We start from the raw sequence: 18,778 nt of genomic DNA on the forward strand, positions 1-18,778 counted from the left end.
GTCTCCTCCTGAGATGCCTTCCCACCCCTTCCCCAGCAGGCGACCCCGTTTTCTTCCTTCCCGGTGGATCATCGTCGCTGTCTGAAGTCATGTTCTTTATTTACAGATGTTTGACTGACTTGCAGCTGTGCAGAGTAAGTACAGCTTTCCCAGCCTCATCGCGGCGAGGGGTAGCCACAAGCCCGAGTTCTGGACATTGGGTTGAATATGGGACTTGGTGGTAGTTTCTGAAATCCTTCCTGGAATTTATCTTGTGCATGTCCTTCACATCCACCTTTCTTTTACACCGCCATGAGCAAGGCAGATGGGAAGGCTGGTGCAATGGCCTCCATCTTGGGTTATGAGAAGGAGGGCATCCCCTAGGGATGGCAGAGTTGGGTAGGAGAAGGAGCCCAAGACACTGAGGGCTTTGTGGACTTGCCAAGCACCCTACGCTGTCCCCACCTGGCTTCATTCACACAAGAGAAAAATAAACTCTTGTTTATTGTCAAATTTTTCAAGTTGTTTATTATATTTTGTTATGACTACATTTATATACCCCAAACTATACAACCTGATATAGAATGTTAGCTAGCACACGGGCCACATCTTTTTATTTTACTACATTTAGAGCTTTTTAAACTGTGCAGAATTTTAGTTGGCGTTATCCGAGGAGCCCTAGGTCAGAGAGAGGAGGCCACTCACCTGAGGCCACACAGCAGAGGAGTGACCGAGCTAGCCTTGGACTCTAGGGGCCTAGATGCCAACCCCATGCTGCTTCTCAGAGGCCTTGCTCCAGGCCCCACCAGGACCCTGGGCAGTGTGACCTTTGCCTACTCTGCCCCTGAGGCCGACGGGTCCGTGGTCGGAAGGGATCCAGCAGGGGCTGAGTCCCCGCTCTGCTGGGGCTGTGCACCTCGGGGAAGAGCCTGACCCGCTCTGAACTTCCGTCTCCGGTGTTTCCCTGGCCGGTTGTCCTGCAGTTTCCCGAGGTGCTGGTTGGGATGTCTGACCCTCCTGAAGGGTAGAGCGGCTCCCACAGGGCGGAAGGTTCTGGAATGCAGGAGGTGACCCGCTTGGTGTGCACTTTGAGTCAGTTCTGGGTTCTAATCCTGGACCCACAGTGGGTGACCGCGTGCGCCTGAGCAGTCGCCTCCCATCCCCTTCCTGTGGAAAGCGGGTTCACTTGCGTTGCTGGCCCAGCGCAGGCGAGCGGGCCCCTCTTCATGCCAGGCCGCAGCCGCGGCTGGGGCTCCAGGACCCCGGGGCACGGTCCTGCCCACGGTCCCGCCTCTGCTCGCAGAGGGCAGAGAGAGCAAGTGCGCACGCAGGGTGCCAGCAGGGTCCACCCACGCCTCTCCCTCCGCCCGGGCCGGCCTCGCTGCCTTCCTTCTCGCGGGTCCTCCCAGCCTCACTCCTCAGAGTGGCCTCACCTCAGAGGCTCTCTCTAGGGGGGACCGTCCCTCCGCACGTGGCCGCAGCCCAGCCTTCCCTGCCGGGCACAGGGATGGGGCCTGGCACGCAGTAGGTGCTCAGAAAACGCTTGCTGCAGGAGCACCCGCGGCCAGCATCTGAGGTCCCTTGTGCTGTTGCGGGTGTGACGCACACGCAGGCCCCCTGCGCCCTGTCCTGAGACCTCGGCCGACCCCTTCCCCAGCCTGACTCGGGATTCGTCCTCACGGGGCCTCCGTGTACCCAGCCAGCCAGCCGGGACCGTCAGGGCCAGCGGCCAGGCGGTGCCAGGCTGCGGGGACTGGCTGGGTCTGGGGCTGCAGCAGGCGTGGGGCCAGCTGCTCAGGCAAGCACCCCCTCTCTGCACCCCGGTTTCCCGCTCCGTGGGTGGCGGTCAGAGCGGGCCTTCCCTCCTGGCTGGGCCTCGACCGCGCCACGCTGGCCCCGGGCCAGAGCATGGCCTGTGGGCACCTCAGGGTGTAGAGCACCCCAGGCTTCGGCCCACCAGACAACAGTGTGACCTCCCGAGACGTCCCCGACAGAGCCAGGCCCTCCTGGGGCGCAGCTGCTCTCGTTGAGGACTGTGGCCTCCGGGAGGACCCTGGTGTTGGAGGCCAGTCTCCTGCACAGCCCGGCAGTGGCTGCTCAGGAGGTGGCACCTGCTGTCCCATGGAGCCTGGGCTTGTCACCTGTGAGGGGATGACTGGGCCCCTGGGCTCCTGAGGGGACTGAGCAGGTGGACCCTGTGCAGTGCTTAGGACGTAGTAAGTGCTCAGTAAAGGGGAATTTCAAAGTGGGGCTGAGGAGGACCAAGACCCCTGGGGGAGGTGGGAGCAGGAGACAGCCTGGTGCACCCTCAGCCCTGATGGGCCATTTAATGATTAAGCTGGAAAAGGGATGATGGGGCTGGAAGGCCAGGAGTGACCAGGCTCGGCCTTGCCGGGCTCTGGTGACGTGATGGCCCTGGGATCATGGCCTTCTTGAGCCCATAAACAGGGGGTTGGGCCCCACGAGAGGCCAGGGCAGGCCAAGGTCTGTGAGCCTGAGTCACGCAGGGCCGGAGGGCGGGCTCTCCTGTTTGGGGAGGGGGCCGCCCTCACCTCACCCCGCCCTGGGCTGCCCGTCCATCCCTCCAGCCCCTGTCACGCTCACCTCCAGTTCATTGAGCACGTACTACGTGCAGGGCTCTGCCAAGCACGTCATGGCCGTGACTCCCGCTTCTTGGGGCTCGGCGCCTCCCCTCTGACCGACCCCGCTGCTCCCGGGAACCAGCCGCGGGGTCAGAGGGCACAGCCCAGCTCCCCTCCTGCCCGCCCCTCCCGCCTCCCTCCGCTTCCCTCTCTCCATCTGTTTCCCGCTTCCTGTCCACCCCGGCGCTCGGTCTCCCTCCTCTCCCTCCTTTCCCGTCTGGTCCCTCCTCCCCCGCCAGCTCCCTCTGACGGCCCCACCTCTGGCTCTGCAGCCAGCCGTGTCCCAGCGCCAGCACATCTTGTCCCTGGTCAGACCCTGACGTCAGGCAGGGGCTGGCGGGCAGCCACGGGCCGCTGGCAGGCGGGCGGAGGGCGTGCGCGGCCTCCCAGGCCCCACAGCAGTGGCCGCCCGCCCGGCCTCAGGCAGCACGGGCTTCCGTCCTCCTGGCCAGGCCTCTGCCAGCCCCAGAGGGGCCGGGGGCTGCGGACCACTCACCCTCTCCCTTCTCCCTCTTGGTCCCACGGGTCCAAGTCCCGCTTGGTCCCAGAGGCCGAAAGTGCAGGGTGGAGTCTTACTGTGTGACCTCAGGCAAGTCACTCAGCCCCTCTGAGCTCCCCTCCCTGAAAACGAGGCCCTGGAGGCACTTGCTTCTCAGGTCTGCAGGAGGGTTGATCCACAGGGTGGTCCACAGCACAGCAGGCGCTGGGTCACCAACCGTCCAGCCAGCCGTCCTCGCGGAGAGGGGGCTGCGGGTGTCCCAGAGACGGGAGGAGGCTGGTCCTGGAGGGCAGCGGGCAAGGCAGGCCCCACCCACCCAAGCAGGAGCCCCCACCCCGCCGTGCCCGCTCAGGCCCCACCCAGATCACAAGTGGGTTAAAAAATGTAATATTTCTTGTTTGGTTTGTTTGTTTCCCCCCTCGATTTTCAAAGCAATGTGGTTTCCCAAAGGACATTTGAAGGACACCGATTTAAAAACAGGCTTTGGGATCAGACAGTCCTGGTCAAACTCGGCTGTGGGACCTCGGCAGGGGCCTTGCCCCAGGCTCAGTTTCCTCATCTGTCAAGTGGGGATGATAAATGAGCCCGTGGTCCGAGGACAGAGCCCAGCGGCCGGCAGAGCGCCCACAGGAAGTGGTCTGTGCAGTGCTGGCTTCTTGACTTTCTTGATCTAAGAACAGGAGACGCAGAGGACAGGAAGAGGAGACGGTCACCCGAAAGGACAGCCTAAGAGGCCCTGGGGATCGGCCCGGCGGCTGCCCTGGGACGGGCTGTCGCCTGCCTCTGGGTCTCGGCGCACCTGGCCCGCAGCTGGTTTGAAGACGCCTTTGCTGCCGCTGTTGTTACTGGAACACACGCACGTTCAGGAGGTCCGCGTGGGGCCGCGGCGCAGGCTCCCTCCTGCCGGAGTCGGCTTCCCCCTCTTGCAAGCAGCTGTGGGTCCTCGGGGGTCCTCCTGGCTGCCAGTCATCTTCCGACCCGGGTGTCCAGCACCCCCCTCGCCTCTCTTCATTTCGTTGTTTCTAAGTCACTCAGTCATAAAGTATGACAGTCATAAAAACACCCCAGCCACCATCGGAAGAAGCAGGAACTGCCGGGCAGGGGGCCACGCCTGTCATCCCAGCCGCTCTGGAGGCTGAGGCAGGAGGATCGAGTTCAAGGCCTCAGCATCCTAACGAGGCCCTAAGAAACTTGGTGACACCCTGTGTCTAAATAAGCTATAAAAGGGCTGGGCTGTGGCTCTGTGGTTAAGGCCCTGGGCAAACTCGGGAAGCCCCCAGAAAAGGGGGATCAGAAAGGCAGTGGGCTCTCGGGCAGCTGCCCTCCTGGGGCGACCCTGTGCCACCTCAGTCGATGCCGTTCTTACAGCACCAGGCGTTTCCTTGGAGCTGTGGGAGATTGGGATGGCGTTTGTGCCCCAGGATGGGTTCCGGGAGGAGGGACGGCCACATCGGCCTCTCTGGTGCTGCCTGCAGCCTGCGGCACTTAGTAGGTCCTTAAGGAGTGTTTCTGAATGTCTGCTTTTCACTTGGTCCACAGGACGCTCCCAGGTCTGCCGGAGGAGCCACCGCAGACACCTTGCTGGCTTCTGGAAGCTTCTGCCCCCACTGGGAAGTGCGTTTTCAGAGGCCGGTCTGTAGGGAAGGCCCGGTGGTCCCCAGCCGGCCCGCTGTACTTCCCTTCCGGCTGGCCCTTCGCTGGTGCGTGGCGCGGTGCCTCCTGGGGCAGGCCAAGGTGTGCCCTGGCCCTCACGCCATGTGTCCCAGAGGCGCTGAGCGAGCTTGGCTGCTTCTGCCAGCGAAGGCTGCTGTGGTCCGCGGGCCTCGGTCAGCCCCGCCCGGCCGTCCGCACTCCGCCCCCCGCTGGGGAGCTCCTCCTGGCCGTGGGTGGGCTCCCTTGGTACCGGCTCTAGGCCTCCGCCCGGTGTCACCTTCTCAGAGACAACACCCAACCATTTGTCCCCGTTAGCATCTCTGAGTCACCCAGTGTCCCGTGTTGGTAGAGGTCGCCCACCACCAGGCTGTGCGGCCTCCCCGGTGTGATGTCCCTCTGTGCTAACCTCTGTGCTTCCTCCTGGGTGTCCGTCCCCTCTTCTGAGGGGACCTGGTCTGTGTCCTTCCTGAGATAGGGCCTGGGCACCCCGGGTGCTCAGGAAGCCTGGGCCGGATTGGTGAGGCCGACATCATTATTCATTCATCCGGGATTTATCTATTGAGCGCCTACTGCATGCCGGGGCCTGTCCTGGTGCTGGGAGGACAGCGGTGGCTAAGGCTGCCGGGGCCCTCCTGGTGGGGGGACACACCTCGCCAGGTAGTGACCTCTGCATGGAGCTGTGGCCTGGCACGGTGGGGCCAGACGCCTGGGTGGGCAGGCCTGGGGCCCGCCTCACGGTGCCGGGTGGGGTGACACGCTTGTCCCTGGACTCTCCTCGTTGTTCCCTTGCCGTGGAGCCGGAGAGGAGGAGGTGCCGTCCGCGGGCCCAGCCAGTCTCTGCCTGTGCGGCTGACCTCTGCCCCACTTCCCGCTGCCCGCACCTGGCCTTCACCCTGAGGGGACTCTGGTCAGCACAGCCCTGGTCCCGAGGAAGAAGCCAGAAAACACACCTCCCAGCCTCCCGAGCCCTGGGCACCGGCATGTGTCCTGCCGGACGGAGCCCTGAACAGGGAGCCGGGTCCCAGGGCGCGTGCTGAGCCCTGGGGCAGAGAGGGCCGCTCGCTCCGGCCCAGCCCGGCTCCTGGCTGGGGAGTCCTGGCCCCTGGCCTCCCGCGGGGCCACCAGTCACCCAGGAACCACAGGTGGGTCCCCTCCGTGTAAACCAGAGTGGCGGATTCTGTGGCTTGAAACCGAGGCCCGGCCTGGCAGCAGGTCACCATGGAGAAGAGCCTCTCACCGGGGGTTTCTGTGCAGGACTGTCTCGGGCTCGACTGGGCCCTGGAGGAATGGATTCCAGCGTCGGGACCCGGCTCCACCATGGGTCCTCACCGCTGGGCAGGGGCTCCTGTGTCGGCTGGACTGTTTGGGGGCACCGGGTGACAGGTGTGAGCAGCTCTGAACCCGGAGCTGCCTCCTGGGACCCTGTCCTTAGGAAAAAACCACTCATGGGGACACAGGTGTTCGCAGCGGCATTAACGAGAGGCGCGAGGAGCAAGGACTGCTAGGGGCCCCGCCAGCGGGACTGATGGAGCTCACGAGAAACGTCAGACACGAGTCCCTCGTGCAGTGTTAGGATGAGCTTCATCTTTGCGTCATTGGATGGCCTGCAATGAAAGAGGAGTGTTCTCGTTTACATGAAAACATTGTGGAAGTGGCTTCAAAGGTTCATGGGGAACACAGGCTCCTGTTCCCAGTTGCCCCACATTGGCCCAAGATGGCCACTCAGACTCTGGCCATCACATCTACATTCCAGCCAGCAAGGAGGATGGGAGGAAGGGGAGGCACTTCCTGTCTAGGGACACCATTTGGAAGTTACTCAATCCCACTGGGCAGAATTGAGTCACATGAACACACCTAGGCGCAAGAGAGGCTGGGACGTATAGTCTTCCTCCCTCCCTCCCTCCCTCCCTCCCTCCCTCCCTCCTTTCTTTCTTTCTTTCTTTCTTTCTTTCTTTCTTTCTTTCTTTCTTTCTTTCTTTCTTTCCCTTTCCTTCCTTCCTTCTTCCTTCTTCCTTCCTTCCTTCCTTCCTTCCTTCCTTCCTTCCTTCCTTCCTTCCTTCTTTCTTTCTTTCTTTCTTTCTTTCTTTCTTTCTTTCTTTCTTTCTTTCTTTCTTTCTTTCCTGGGTGACCACGTGCCCTGCAAAAGCTTGGGACTCGTATTGCTAAGGATGAGGAAGAGAGCGAGGACAGACGGTATCTGACACAGCAGGCAGTAATAACATCCAAGAAGATTTTGTAACAACGTGAAAATGTGATTTCGTTTTGGAACAGCAGGATTTGAAGTCGTGCCAGCCGTGTGATCCCAACTTTTCAATAAAATTTCAAAATAGGGAAGATGGGCCCTGGTGGGGGCCAACGGGCAGTTCTCAGTCTCTGTTTTCCTAATGTCCAGTGATTGAGCAGACTGAATTTCCCAAAGGACAGAGTCCCTCTGCCCCTGGCGTGACCACGTGGGCTACAGTTTGTGTCCTGCACGTGCTGCCCGCTGGGCCAAGGCAGCCAGAAGGAAGGAACAACTAGGTGACCTCCAGTCACAGACGGGACCGAACGAGTAGACGTCCACGGGACTCACAGGAACTGGGGACTGTCCCTGGGTTCCGCCTCGCTCTGCAAGCCGCAGACCTCTCCCTGTGCACCTGGGCACTGCTGCCCGGGGCGTGCACCCAGGGACAAGGGCAGGAGCTGGTTCTGCGGGCTGCACCCCGGAGCTCCGTCCTCGCTGCCCCAGCCCACGGCGCTCATCTGCACCAGGAGCCCGAAACCTCACCCCCCAGCGCGGGGCACCCAGGCCCGCCTGTGGACTTGGCCAGCCCGTCTGCGCCTCCTGAGCTCCCGCCCCCAGACGGGTCCTGGGCTCGGCCTCCGTGTCCCGTCACGGGGAGCCAGAGGGCCCAGCCAGGCCCCGCTTGGTTCTGGAGTCCAACAGATCTCGGCTTCTGCTTCCCGGCTCTGTGACCTGGGGTCAGTGACTTTACCTCTCTGTGCCTCACGTTTGTGCTGTGAATAGGGTGGCTCTAGTCCCTATCTCAGGATGCTGTGCAGCAGCCCAGCCTGGGGCTGCTTTTCTGCTTTCTTTCTTTTTTTTTTTTTGGCCCCAGGGGGACCGGGGATTGAACCCAGGGTCACTCGACCCCTGAGCCACATCCCCAGCCCTGTTTTGTATTTCATTTAGAGACAGGGTTTCACTGAGTTGCTTAGGGCCTCCCTTTTTGCTGAGGCTGGCTTTGAACTCTCAATCCTCCTGCCTCAGCCTCCTGAGCGGCTGGGATTACAGGCGTGGCCACCGAGCCCGGCTTCTTTTCTGCCTCGTGGGGTACGTCTGTGGGCGCCTGTCTGTGCTCCTCCACTGACCCCCGCGGCCTGACCACAGCTTGGCACCCACCCCACACCCAGCCATTTACCTAACAGACCGTGAGGCCCTGGCTGTGCCCCGGCTGCAGAGCAACGGGGATGCCACCTCTCCCGCGTGGACACAGCTGGGGTGGACGGCGGGCTAGCACAGTAACTAGCGCTGCAGAGAGGTGGGCAGAGGCCACTGGAGACCTAAGCAGGACGGCGTGGACGCTCCTCTAGGCAGGCCTGTGTGCCCAGCACCACGGAACGAGCCAGAAGCCCCGCCTTGAGCTGTCTGGGGGCAGCTGCTCGGGGGCCAGCCCAGCACCATCTGCAGGCGCCCCGGGCCTGGCGGGTCACATGGCCACCGTGCAGAGGGCACACGCTTCCTGCCCGGCTGCGCTGACTCCTGTCCCTCCTGCTGGGATGGGGACCGAGGACCCTGCCTCCTTCCCCTTTGCTCCCCAGGGTCTGATGACTGCTGGACACCGGAGGCCCCAGGAGCCAGCGGGCTCTTCCCACCAACTCACGACCACGTCTCCCACTCGGCCGAGCCCCGGGAGGTCAGGGACCAAGTGCCCGGTTCCCCTGAGGCCAGCACATGGCTGGGCATTGAGGACGTTCGGGGTGTCTGTGGACAGGTGGGCGACTGGGCATCGAGGGACCGAGGGAGGAAGGGGAGGCGGGCAGTGAGCCAGGACCCGGGACAGAGGTGCTGGGGCCGTGGGGACGCCACAGTGCGGGAGCGAGTGTGGGGACACGGCGTTGACCACACACACACTCACACTCACTCACTCACACACATGCACACTCACACTCACATGCACACTCACACACGCACACTCACACACAAACACACACGCTCACTCACACATACACAAACACACACACTCATACACTGTCTTACACTCACACACACACAGTGTACACTAACATACTCATAGACTCACACAGGCACACTCACACTCACACAAACATGCACACTCACACATGCTCACTCACACTCATGCACACTCACACATACACAAACACACACTCATACACTGTCTTACACTCACTCACACACACACAATATACACTCACATACTCATAGACTCACACAGCCACACTCACATAAACTCATGCACACAAACTCTCACTCACACAAACACACACATTCATACACATACACACACACTCATACACACACGCACACACATGAACACGCATACTCACACACACACACTACACTCACACACACACTCATACACATACACACTCACACACAGACACACGCAAACACACTCACACACACGTGCACACACACACGTGCACGCACGCCCTAGCAGAGCTCAGTTGTGAGCGCAGCTCAACAGGCCTGCAGTGACCAGAGAGGTGGGGAGGAGTGACCCCGAGCCCGGCCCCGCGAAGCCCATGCAGGGGAGCGAGCGGCAGCCAGGGAGACCCGGGGGCCACAGGAGGGGACAGGAAGCTGCCCCAGGGGACGACCTGCCCTGAGCCTGAGGACCAGCAGGTCTGCTCGGGCCTCAGGCCTTGGGCCTCAGACCTCGGGCCTTGGGCCTCCTTCTGAAGAACGTGTGGCCACACTGGGGCCCAGGACACTGGCTGCAGCTGACCCTGACCCTGACCCTGACCCTGACCCTGACCCTAACCCACCAGCGGCCCTCTTGGTGGGACAGGGCAGCCAGGACCCTGACTGTGGTGGGGGACTGGGCAGCTGCCGGTTGAGCCCTGGGGACTGTCCCACGGCGACCAAGGCCTGCTGGTGACATTGAGGCTGTTTGTGCAAACACGCCCCGTCTTTCTGGTCAGCGTGGCTGGCGGGAGGAAACGTCTCTGCTGACGTGACCTCAGTGGGTGGCCAGGCCCCCCAGTGCTGGGGTCCTGGAGGCGGGTGGGGGCCGAGGTGCAGCGGGCGTCCCACAGAGCCGGGCAGGGGCCAGCGGACAGCACTGGGCTGGTTAAAAGCACCCACCCACCCCTGGGCACCTGCCCTGCCCAGGTGCCGAGAGAACAGGATGGACTGAGTGGACCCTGCGGCCCTGGGGCCAGAGGCGCCCCAGACCCTCAGCCCACCACCTGGGGAAAGGCCAAGGCCACCCAGGCCTCCAAGGAGGGGCCCAGGGCCAGCGCCACCCGCGTGTGTTGCCCACCGACCGTGCGTCGGGCCTGGGCTGGTGGGGGGAGCAAGACGGAGCGGTCCCCACGCTCAGGGACCCAGATGCCCGTGGAGGAGCCAGCCCACACCCGGACCACGCCCGGAGAGGCCGGTGCAGAGGAGCAGCAGGGACGGAGGCCAGAGCGGGACCGCGGCCACCCCGCCCCGCTTCTCTCCCACGGCCTCCGTCCTTCTCCACCTCCGTCCAGTCTCGTCCCGCCTCCATCCCCTCCCCATGGCCTCGGCCTCCCCTCTTTAGGGCTCTGGCACTTCTTGGGATGTCGGCCATAGACAAGGACCTGGGAAAGCCCGGCGGGTGGGCGGGAAGCGAGGTCAGGGCACAAGGACACCGAGCACAGGACAGGCGGTGACTGAATGTTCTGTTTTGGAAAGTCAGCCCTGGTCAGGGCGAAGGTGGCTGACCATGAAACCCGAGAACCTGGCCAGGCTCTGCCCGGCCGGTCCTCTGGCCAGCAGCCCACGGCCGGTGGAGGCTGCGCAGGATTTTCCCAGAGGGAGGCAGAGAAGGGAAAACGGCCCTCGGGTCGAGGACCAAGAGGAAGGAGCGGGAGTTAGGGGATTCTCCAGGGAGACCTCAGCGGGCTCCGGGGAGGGAAGCCTGCCCGCGTCCCCGGCTCGCCAGCCCGACGGCTCAGGAGGTGCGGTGCCCTGCCGGCCACTCCTGAGTCCAGCGCTCTGACGTGAGATCGTGGACTCGGGGCCAGAGGGCCTGAGAGGAAACTGACTTTGCCAATCACGAGCTCTGGGACTCGCACAGGGTCCCGGCCTCTGTCTTTTTTTCGTTCTTTCTTTTTTCCGTACCAGGAATTGAACTCAGGGGTGCTGAACTCCTGAGCCACACCCCAGCCGTTTTTACTTTTTATTTTGAGACAGGGTCTCCCTAAGTTTATTAGGGTGTTGCTAAGTTGCCGAGACTGGCTTCGCTCTTGCAATCCTCCTGCCTCGGCCTCCAAGTCACTGGGATTACAGGCCTGCGCCATGGCGCGGGACCCGGCCTCTGTCCTCATGAGTGAACGGGAGAAAGGCGCACCTCCCTCACTGGGGCAAAGACTGTGCTGGCGACAGGTGAAGTGCTGGGGACCGGGCGGGCACAGCTCTCCCCCCGGCCCTGCAGGGCTAGGCCGGAGGAGGCAGAGGGTCGGCCAAGCCCAGACTCCATCCCCTCGGGCTCTTGCCTGGGCTGGTCCGCTCACCTCTCTGGTGCCGGTGTCCTGACCTGTGCGCCCTGTGCCCTTCCCGGCCTGGAAGAGCCCGTGGAGGCAGAGGGAGCCCCCGGGGCACGTTGTCGCTCCCTCTCCCAGGGGTGGAGGCTGAGGCCCGCGAGGCCGGCGACTGGACCGCACACCTGCCCCTCTGAGCTGCGGCTCTGGGTCCGCGGCAACCCTGGGACCCCACCTCCTCCGCCCGGCCGGCCCTGCTCCGCCCCAGCCCCGCCTGGCCCAGGACTGGCCCAAGTGTGCGCACAGACCCGCGAGCGCAGGGCCGGGGTCCCCGGCTGCCCGGGCAAGTGCAGGAGGGAGTGGGTGACAGAAGGTGCCGCGTGGCTATGACCCCCGTGCGCCCTTCCCCACAGAGGCAGGGGTGGCGGGGTGCCGCGGGGTCCGAGCCGGGTGACTCCAGTGTCCCATCTGCAGCAGGGGCGCGGTCATGGTGGCACGGCCTCCTCAGCTTTGTGCAGCACAGCAGGCACCTGGGTCAGACGTGGGCACGGGCAGCGGCTCCCGGGAGGAACGGCCACCTGGGTCCCTCAGGCCACACGGCCCCTCCGGAGCAGGGGAGCCCTGCCCTGTGCCCCGCTGGCCGTGAGACCCTGGACAAGTGACAGCCTCCCTGGACCTCGGCCTCCATCCTGGAATAGAAGCAGAGACAGTCCCCACCTGGTGACCAAGGTCAGGCTTGCTGCTCTCCAGGAGCCACCGCCTGGAGAGGGTCTGGTGGCTCTGGCCCGATTTACAGGGACTCGAGGTCTGGGAGGGACGCGGGGTGGAACAACCCTGGCCTCCACAGAGTGCGTTTAGGAAGCAGGCCCAGGGACAGAGCCAGGGTCAGCGTCTCCTGAGGCAGGAGGCCCTCGGATGCCGGACCTCGCGGCCATCCCTGACCTTGGCCACGGCGTGTCCAGCAGCGGGTCCCGCCAGCCCCACCTTCAGCACAGATCTGGAATCGGAGGCCATGCCCAGCACCTCCACGGCCACCCCTAGGCCTGCCCATCACTGTCTTTTCCTGGGCCACGGGAGTCACCTCCTTCCTGACTGCTCGACCCCACCAGCCCAGCCAGAGGGACTCTTTCAGAACAGTCAGATCATGCCCTCCTCTGCTCAGAACCCTCTATGGCTCCCACCTACCTAGTCAGAGTGGAGGTCCTTCCCATGCTGGGCAAGGCTCTGTGTCCTCTACCCCTCACCGCTCTGACCTCGCGTCCTCCCTCGATGCCCCTCACACTGCTCCAGCCACACCTGCCATCTGCACACGACCAGACACAACCCACCTCAGGGCCTTTGCACCTGCCAATTCCCCTGCCTCCCACCCCCCAGGTCGGACGCGCCCCTCCCGAAGCCCTCCCCCTCCCCTGGCTCGCTCCCCCTTAGCACACATTGCCAGCTGACCCAGGAGATGCAGCCCTGTCCCTGCGTCTCCCTCCACCCTCTGCTGTCTCCGCAGCGGCAGCACCACCATGGCAGTATTAGCCCACTCCACGTGGAGACGGACAACCATGAGTGGCGAGTGTCTGTCACCTTAGGCTCTGACGTCCGCATGGTGGACTGGCCAGGGCGGGCAGGAGCTGGAGGCCCAGACGGAGGCTGAGAGGACTGGGGGTCGCTGGGGGGCAGCCCGGAGGGGCCTCAGGTGAGGGAGGGAGTCGGGGCTGCTTCCGGCCTGAGCGCTGCCAGGACGGAGCTGCCTGTCAGGATCCGCGGAGGCCACAGCACTGACCAGGGACCTGGGACCTAGCAGAGGGAACCGAAGTCCCTGGCCTCGCTCAGGGACTCCAATGCCAGCACTGCCACCAACCTAGCAGGAGACTGAGCTGGCGACCTCCCTCCCTGAGCCTCGGTTTCCCCATCTGGGGTGACGCCCCTGAGGCCGTGCAGCTCCATGAGCTTGGGCCTCTGTCCTGCCCGGCACCCAGTGGGCCCTGGGCCAAGGCCGCTCCCTCCTGCCCGGCCCCGGCTGGCCGTCCCCCAGGGGCCTGGACTGCGAGCGATGTTTTTAAGGTGGCCCTGGTGGCCCGGCCGCGGGGAGACCACAGCACGCCGCAGCCGCTTCCTTGACGCCAGGAGCCGCGGGTCCCTGGCCTGCCGGGTGACCCTTTGTGTGGAGCACGCGGGTCACCTGACTCTGTTTATAAACTTAGTGCTGACCTTTCCGCGGCCGAGGGCTGCCCGGAGGCCAGGGGCCCTGCCCGCCCCGGTTTCAACACCTCCAGGCCCCGCAGCTGCCCGCTGGCCGGGTATTTTTAAACCCTGGCCTTGGCCAACCTCTGCCGCATTCCTGTCGGGCTGGGCTTCAGCGCGGCCCGGCCAGGAGCGGGTTTGGGATCCACTGAACAATAGACTCCGGCTCTAGGCGCTGCGTGTCGCGGAGCTGGGACCCCTCCCGGGACCCCTCCCAGGCTGGAGACTGACCAGCCTGAAGCAGGGCCGGGGGGCAGCTCAGCCCACAGGGCCACAGGGCCCGCGGGTCCCGGGCGTGGGCCAGGTGGGCCCAGGGGGAGGCTCCAGGGAGGCCGGGACTGTGGGGGACCTGCCAGCAGCTCGGCCCTGTCTGATGGGCGGCGACCTCTTGTTTCCGCCTCTGAATTGGCCCGGGTGTCCAAGATTGGCCTGGTGTGAGATTTTGTGCAAAAAAACCACAAAACACTCTTGACTTTGAAACGTTGGCAATGAACCTCTGTTTGTTGTTGTTGTTGTTGGCAATGGACTTTTAAAAATGTTAAAAACATCCTCAGAGCCAGCTGGAAGCCGCCTGCACGGGCTGAGCCCCCAGCGCGAGGTGGTCCCTGGGAGAGGCTCCCGCCGTCCCTGGGTCCCCAAGTGTGGCCTGTGCGCCTGCTGGAGGCGCTTCCGCTGCGCTGGGAGACGGCAGGAGCAGGTGAGCAAAGTCCCCGTCCCTTGTGCCCAGGGAGTCTCCTCCCGGTTCTCAAAGTCTGCAGGCCAAGGTTCCTCTCGGCCCCACCGAGCAGTCAGTCATCTGAACTCACCATTAAGTAAACGCACGCTTTCGCAAAGGCAGCCACTGCGGGAAGCTCTCCGCTTTCTGACTAGCGTCTGGGCTCCTGTGGGGGTTGACGTGGACGCCTCCCGTCCCATCTGGACTGCGCCCTGCCCCTCACCGCACAGGAGGCCTTCCCGGCTCCTGGGTCAGCGAAGTCCCACCAGCACCTGGAAGTCGGCCCAGGCCGGGAAGCCGCGTCACAGAGGCTGGTAAATGTAAAGCCCGGGCTTCCTGCCAGGAGCCAGGTAAAAACTCAGGCTGCCGAAGGCGCATCCGCCAGACAGTGCCGGCCGCGCGGGGAAGGGAGCGCCCACGGTGGGCTTGGGATGGGTGGGCCTGGAGGCTTCTCTGAGGACAGGAGGTGTGGGCAGGGGCTTGGACGGAGTGGGGCAGGGCCAGACGCCTGGCAGGAGGGGTTCAGGCAGAGGGACAGCGTTTCCCCCTGGAGCGAGCTAGCTGGCTGCTCAGCAATGGGAAGGAGACAAGGGTGGCAGAAGCAGAGGAAGTGGAGGTGGGTGGGCAAGGGTCAGATTACACAGGGTCTTCCAGGACACAGTGGGGAGGAGGATTTTCACTTGAGGAGAGGAGGGGTCCTGGGGGTTTAAGCAGGGCAGTGAGATGACGCGGTTTGTCCTTTAAGACATTTCCTCCGGCCGTGTGGGTACAGTGGCGCGGAGCTGGAAGCCAGAACCCCAGGGAGGAAGAGGCAGTTGTCGCAGGCCCAGGTCTGAGGACAGTGGCAGCTGCACTGTGCTGGTAGCTGTGAAGGTGGGACAAGGATGTGGACTTGGGTGGACGGTGGGCCCTTGGCATCCGTAGGGGGTCGGCCCCAGGACCCCTGCGTGCCCCATGCAGGGACGTCAGGTGCCTTGCGTACCGCGGCGTGGGGTCCTCACGGAACCCCTCCCTCCGCCAGCCCCACGGTCTCCAGAGGATTTGCCCCTGACGCAGGGTCAGTGCCGGGGGTCAGCGCGCAACCTCGGGCCTGGACGCGTCAGTGCAGGTGATTCCTTTTCTGGACGTTCCCACCTGAGGCTGCTGAACTCACCAATGAGAACCCATGGACACCTAGGGTCCCTGTCACGTGTCGGTCCAGCTGGGGACGCTCGTGGTGGACGCCGTGAAGGCAGAGGGAAGGGAGCCAGGCTGGGCCAGGGTGGGGGGCAGGCGGGGCTGTTCCAGGAGGGAAGCCGCAGGCGGGGAGGGCGCTGGCCCGGGGAGGCAGCCACCGCCAGTCCCAGCAGCGAGGGGGACGCAGGCCTGGAGGGAGGCCCCGGTGCAGCTGGCGAGGGGAGGAGGGGAGGCCAGGGAACGCAGGCCGAGGCGGGAGCCGGGGGCTTGGTCCTCTGGGGGAGTCGTGATTTCCTGGGACGAACCCAGGGCCTCAAGTTGCGAGGCCAGCCTGGAGGAGGCGGTGGGAAGGCCGGGGCGGATCACAGCAGAGAGGCTGCTCTGGCTGGAGGAGGCTGCTGGGCTGCCCAGGCGCCAGCGTGGTCAGCAGGCTCAGGGGGCCCTTGCGCACCATGCACGCAGCCTGAGGCCTGGCCCTGCAGCCAGCTCCCGGGAGACGTTTTTGCTCAGGAACCAGGAAAACTAAATACCCCTGAGGGGAGGCTCGGAGGCCGGGAGCGTCAGCACTTGGGTTCCTCTCGCTTGGAAGTGGCGGCCACTTCCAGGGGCCCAGGGGTGACAGAGCGCGTGGCTCTGGTGTGGACTTGGGCGTGGGCAGCACAGCGCTCTCGGGAGGGGCGTGGGGTCGCGGTTCCTGCTCCTGTCCTGCTGTGGGCGGGTCCTTGTGCCACAGCCTGCCGGGTGGCCCTGGGCCAGTCGCTGACTTTCTGGACCTCAGTTTTCCCACCCGTGGGAAGGGATGGCGGGCGGCACCGCGGGAGCGTGGCTCTCCGGCCTCCTGGGATCCTCGCGGGAGGAGATGAGGCCAAACACCCGCTGTCTAGCTCGCTGGCCAGCACACGTGACGATCAGCGTCAGCCGTCAGTCGTCATTGGTCACCAGTCATGAGCTGCATGCCTGACTTAGAGCCCTGAGTGAGGGTCGCTGTAAACCCCAGTTACCCACGGGGGGCTGAGCCCGGGCTGACCCGCTGGCTTCGCGCTGGGCGCGGCCTCGAGACTATTCTTGACTTCCAGGCTCAGCCTCCCGGAGGCCAGGCTCACTCCAGACACGGGGACGAGCCCTCTGTGTGAGCCCAGCACAGGTCCACACCGGGGGACCCCCACCTTTCCGGGGCCCAGCGCGGGCTACACCCCCGTAGACAGGAGGCAGATGGAGGTGGCTCCAGAGAAGCCCAGGGCCTGAAGAAGCAGCCATCCGGGGCCAGGCGGGGACCTCCCCGGAATCAGGAGTCCAGCTGGGTACCCATGTCCCATCAATAAATATGCCCCAGAATAGCTCCCTGGCCCGGCCAGGGAGGAGGAGCGGGACGTCCTGTTCCCATCGGCTCTGGCCAGGATGACCATGCACGTGGCCTCCCTGCCTGAGGTTGCTGGAAGAGGCCAGAGCTCACGCTGCCGGAGGCCTCATGGGAATAAACCGGGCTCCCAGACACCAGCACCCCCACCTCGGACACTGGAGCTTCCCGACTGCCTGCTGGCGAGGCCGATGACTGTAGATGGAACGGGGCCCACCCCTTAGCAGGTCTCCAGGGTTCCGGTCCCAGCTAGGACAGTTCCTAGCTGTGTGACTCTGGGAAAATCACTCCCCCTCTCTGAGCCTTATTTCTCTCACTGGGAAATGGGATGGGCACTTCCTCAGGGGTGGCTGTGATGGAGTTCACGCACACCAGGGGCAGTTTGTGGACGTTGCGGACGTGCTTATGACCTGCTCCCAGCGTCACCACCCCTGCCGCATAAACCCAGCGGGAGGCCAGGAGCTTTGCCTGTGTTCACGGTGACCTCCAGGACCCGGGGGACACGAGAGAGGCCAGACCCTCGGCGATTCTTACGTCTCCACGTGATTTGGAAGAAGCTCAGCAACACCTGGTGTGGTCACAGGGGGTCTGGAGTCAGGGAAGGACAACCGCAGGGCAGGAGGGCGCAGCAGGCCGAGCCGGGCAGGCCGCCGCAGCCGGGGAGCAGGGGACGCTGGTGGCAGCCAGGGTCGGGGGCGCTGCTGCCTGCTGGCCCACAGTCCCCTAGGCAGGGCCGCTGGCCCCTCAGGACCTCGGGACCCTCCGGGTCACCCTGTGAGCTGATGGCGCAGGAGGAGCCCCTGGAAGTGACAGAGGAGCGTGGCTGGGGGGCCCCAGGTGGCGACAAGACCCCTCCTGGCTCCACGGCCCTTCTCGACGCCTGGCACTGTCCTTTGAGGGGTGACCGAACCCTGGGGACCCCAGGAGACGGTGTCCTCGACAGTTGGGGACCCAGAGGCGCAGACGGTGCTCTGGTGGCCGGGGTCCTGGCGCGGGCTGCGGCCTGGGCTTCCTCCTCCTCCCGCCCTGGCCGTGTGGTCAGCCTGTCCCCAGGCACGCAGACTCCTGCCTGCCCAGCGTCCCAGGCTGCCCCCGAGCACTCGCCGGCCCACGCCAGACCCACCTGGACTCCTCCTCAGGAGCCTCTTCTGACCACCCCCATGGCGGGCTGTGACGCTGCGATCTGGGGACAGGAGAGGGACCCTTGTGTCCTCTGGAACCTGGTGCCCAGCAGGGGGTGGGCGCTGCTGGGCAGTGTCTGGAACGCACACACAGCTCAGCTCTGTACCAGGGCTCAGCTCACACCTGGGACAAGCGGTGGACCAGGGAGGCCGTGCCAGGGAGCCTCGGCCACAACCTGACCAGATGTGGCGACGGCACAGCGCAGCGGCCAGTGCGCAGACTCCGGGCCTCAATCACAGGAATCCAACTTGGAGCTTAGCTGCTGCCCTTCCAGAGGACCTGGGTCGGACTTCACCCTCTGGGCTCAGTGTCCCCGTCTGGAAGACAGCGGGAACGAGAGGGTGGCCGTTAGCGTCCACGTCGGCACGGCCAAGGGCTTCACGGGCACCAGCGGATACCTGCCCCGCTGCTGCGGAAGCGGAGGATGCAGGACAGGAGAGATGCTCGCACAGATCCTGGGCAGCCCTGGTTTCCATGGCAACGAGAGCCTGGCTGAGGCCAGGAGGTCCAGCTCCTGGGGCTGTCAGTGGCCAGGCCAGGCAGACCCTGCGGTGAGTTTCCCATGGCTGCGACGACAAGCCCCGTCAGATCCAGCGTCTAAGGCCATGGGCATCCCTCACCTTTCAGCTCTGGAGGTCAGACACCCAAAGCGCTTCTCACAGGCCAAA

General features: G+C 64.3%; 2 long non-coding RNA genes across 2 annotated transcripts; one reads left to right on the forward strand and one right to left on the reverse strand.

Moving 5' to 3' along the window:
- Window positions 1–339: 339 nt before the first annotated feature.
- LOC124975216 (uncharacterized) lies at window positions 340–13,582 on the reverse strand. The gene is made up of 3 exons (XR_007106868.1): window positions 13,021–13,582; window positions 12,631–12,748; window positions 340–6,377 (listed from the first exon to the last, which is right to left on the reverse strand). It is a non-coding gene; the product is annotated as an uncharacterized LOC124975216 (long non-coding RNA).
- An 801-nt stretch (window positions 13,583–14,383) lies between these two features.
- On the forward strand, window positions 14,384–15,661 carry LOC124975224 (uncharacterized). Its single transcript, XR_007106869.1, has 3 exons — window positions 14,384–14,745; window positions 15,141–15,268; window positions 15,417–15,661. It is a non-coding gene; the product is annotated as an uncharacterized LOC124975224 (long non-coding RNA).
- Window positions 15,662–18,778: the final 3,117 nt, after the last annotated feature.

Source organism: Sciurus carolinensis, chromosome 2 (genome assembly GCF_902686445.1).
Source record: "Sciurus carolinensis chromosome 2, mSciCar1.2, whole genome shotgun sequence".
NCBI lineage: Eukaryota > Metazoa > Chordata > Mammalia > Rodentia > Sciuridae > Sciurus > Sciurus carolinensis.